Here is a 4,057-nt window from a genome sequence, read left to right as displayed (position 1 = left end):
TCATCTTTAGCCGGTCATACCCCATCCAAAATTGTTTGGGATAGGATCCGAAAGGTCAAGGGACAGCATATCGGTTACTGCATCCCTCTTTTACGTATTAATGGCCAATCAAACAACGGCCTAGAAGAACAGGCCAATGCTCTTGGAGAACACTTTGAAAATGTCTCAAGCTCATCACATTATTCCAGGGAATTCAGAACAATAAAATCCAACGCAGAAAAACGAGTAATTCCAATGAATGGTGGTGAAGAGCTTTTGTATAACCAGCCCTTTACAATGGTGGAGCTTCTCAGATCCTTATCATTTCGAAACGTCACATCCCCCGGACCAGACAGGGTCACCTACTCAATGCTACAACACTTATCAGAACAGTCTAAAATTTCGCTACTCGAGTTCTTTAACAAAGTTTGGTCCAGGAGCACAATGCCATCTGCTTGGAAGACTGCTACCATCATCCCAGTCCTGAAACCTGGAAAGGATTCCACAACGCCAAGTAGTTACAGGCCTATCGCCCTCACGAGCTGCATTGGAAAGACATTTGAACGAATTGTTAACAACCGTCTTGTGCACTATCTGGAGGAGAATAACTGCTTGTCGCAATTTCAGTGTGGGTTTCGAATGGGATGCTCAACAACAGATCATCTCATTCGTTTGGAAACAACCATTCGGGAAGCTTTTGTCAGAAGGCGCCACTGTGCATCAGTTTTCTTTGATCTTGAAAAAGCTTATGATACCACGTGGCGGTATGGTATCCTGCAAGATCTTTATTCCCTTGGAATACGCGGTCGCCTTCTGAGATGTATCGCTAACTTTCTGCAGGATAGATAATTTAGAGTTCCCTTGGCGAACTTCTCTCTCGTCCATTTATCCAAGAAAATGGAGTCCCACAGCGCTCCGTTCTCAGTGTCACCCTGTTCCTTGTAAAAATAAATTCTGTCGCACAAGTTATCCCACCTTCCATAACATACTCTTTATACGTAGACGACATTCAAATGTGTTGCTCCTCGACGAATTTAACAGTGTGTGAGAGGCAGCTGCAGGTCGCTATAAACAAGCTGAGTAGATGGGCAACTCAAAATGGGTTCAGCTTCTCAACATAATTAATAATAATTAATAATTGGGTGTTTACGTCGCGAGACAACTGAGATCATGAGCGACGCCACAGCGGTCGGTCTGTGGATTGCTTTTGCCCACCTGAGGGTTCTTTAACGTGCGATGAAAGCTCATCACACGGCACCCCGTATTTAACGTCCAGCTTCTCAACAGAGAAAACTATCTCCGTTCTTTTTTCGAGGGTTCGAGGATTATTTACCTCACTCTCACTTAAGTTAAATGGGTGTGACCTCCAGGTAAAAGACCAGCACAAGTTCCTCGGAGTCATCTTTGACACAAAGCTTACATTTCTAGCCCACATCAAACACCTAAAAGTCAAATGCACAAAATCTATTAATATCTTGAAAATCTTGTCCCATACATCGTGGGGTGCGGACCGCCAGACCCTTTACAGAGTTTATGCTTCAACAATCCGGTCCAAACTTGATTACGGGTGTGTTGTATATGGTTCAGCTCGCCAATCTGTGCTTAGGGCCCTTGTTCCCGTGCATCATTTAGGCCTGCGTCTAGCCCTTGGGGCTTTCCGCACATCACCAGTGGAAAGCCTGTATGTTGAAAGCAACGAATGGTCGCTAGAAAGGAGAATGTTTTACCTGTCCATCCAATACTTCTTGAGGGTAAAGGGATACACCCATAACCGAGCCATTCCCTGTGTCGAAGACACATCCTACAAACAGCTTTTCCTTAATAAACACAACGTTGTCCCTCCATTCAGCATGCGTGTCCTTCAGGGATGTGAGGCTTACAACTTCCCTCATTGCGATTCCACGGTAGTACAGGCTAGCTCACGTATTCCGCCGTGGCAGTCTCCTCCACGTTTTAATTGCACATTGACGAAGTGGAGGAAGCAGGACACACCACCTGTGGTACTCCAGCAGGAGTTCGAGTCCCTAAAACGAAGTCATGGTGAACACAGAGCTTTTTATACAGATGGTTCAAAAACTGGTACCGCTGTATCATGCGCAATGGTAACCGATGGGTGTACACGTTCATATTGTCTACCTCATGTACTATCAATTTTTAGTGCTGAGATATATGGTATAATAACCGCATTGAACTATATTTTACAGTATCATATCAAGTCATCGGTCATCTACACAGATTCTCTAAGTTGTCTTAAAGGAATAGGCAACATAGGGATATCAAAGAACCTTCTTGTACGCAGGGCACAGTGCCTTTCCAGTAGGGTGATAAAAAAGGGATTTTCTTTAACTTTCTGCTGGGTACCCAGTCATGTTGGTATACTCGGGAATGAACTTGCTGCCACAGCTGCCACAGCGGCCCTTTCATTTGAGATCTGCCAGTTTGACGTACCCTCTCATGACCTCCGTCTAGCACTTAGGAGAAGCATAAATAGCAGGTGGCAGCAGCACTGGGATACACAACATGAGAATAAACTCCATTTAGTTAAACCCACTATAGGGAAATCAATGTACGTTTTTAATAATCGTCTCCATGAAGTTGTTTCCGCAAGGCTGAAGATTGGCCACACCCATTTGACGCACGGTCACCTCCTCCGTAGGGAGGATTCCCCGTTCTGAACACGGTGTGGCGCACACAGTTTCGTCCTCCACTTTCTCATCACATGTCCATTGTATGAAATCCACCGACGTCGTCATTTCCATGAGTTTTACACATACCATTTACCTCTCCATCCTTCCCTTTTACTAGGGGATGAAGCTTTTTAACTTCTTCCAAAACATTGGTATTTTAAATGCACTCTAGTTTTACAGCTTTCTTTTATGCCTTTCGATTGGCAATGCGTTAGTTTTAATGAAATCCTTATACCCCTTAATGAACCACTGAATCATTTTCTCTTAAACTGTTAATGCTTTTATCATGGTCTTGGCGCATTATGGTCGTAGTTACCGCTGTGAGTTATTAAAACACGAATCATCATCATCATCAGGACGTTAATGCAGTATGCCCCCTGCTCCTGTATGCTATACAGGGTGTCCCAGAAAACGTGTCATTGAATTCTAATAAACAAAACTACGCCACTCATAATCATGCGGTCAACGTCATTTGTTGTTACTAGGTTTCTGCCACGTCCTGATGTGCATGTCATGAAACTTAAGTTTAATTGTGTAAATTTTTGCGAATCGAACTCAGAATTTTGCCACGTAAGGTCACTTTTTTACCCCACCAACATGAAGAGTGTGCCGATTTTATTCAAAATAATGATAATAACAGGGATGTTCAGTATCTATCCTGTCGGGAAGAATAGTCGAACATCATGCTTCTCGCGCATTCCAGTTTAATTTTTGAGCGCAATCGCTGTCAGTCCGACGGAAGGAGGTTGGAAACCCAACCGAGAGAGTGATAGTAGTAAAAAAAAACGTGACGGTTCATGAAATTGGGAGAGGGAAGCTATGGCCACAGCGGAGGCTGGACGCGATAAGCTATATATGTCTACAGTGCCGGTGTGGACTGGGTTTCCAAACTCCTTTCGCTGAAAGATTCGTGGCGCGCTATATCCTCCGCGAGCTCCATAGAGCATGATTTTCGGCTATTTTTTCCGATACGATAGCTCCTGAATATTCCGTTTACTTATCATTAATTTGAGTAAATTAGGCACGCTCGTCGCATCGGTGGGGTAAAAGGGTGATCTTTACTTCGCAAATTTCCGAGTTCAGTTCGCAAAAATTTATATAATTAAACTTAGGTTAGATGACATGCACATCAGGAGGTGGCAAAAACATTGTAAGAACAAATGCCGTTGACCGCATGATTCTATGTGGCCGTAGTTTTTTTATTATTAAAATTCAATGACACGTTTTCTGGGCACCCAGTATACACATCTTATAATGCAAACTACTCCATCACACAAGCCTGTTCACAGTGAATAGTAATTTTATTGAATATTCTGCATTCCCACACAAGAACCTCATCTGTATATCACCTGGCAAAGAGCAAGCTATGGTAACATGTCAACATCAGTTCG

This window comes from Ornithodoros turicata, chromosome 1 (assembly GCF_037126465.1).
Source record: "Ornithodoros turicata isolate Travis chromosome 1, ASM3712646v1, whole genome shotgun sequence".
In the NCBI taxonomy this organism is placed as follows: Eukaryota; Metazoa; Arthropoda; class Arachnida; order Ixodida; family Argasidae; genus Ornithodoros; species Ornithodoros turicata.
This window is presented reverse-complemented; position numbering follows the sequence as displayed.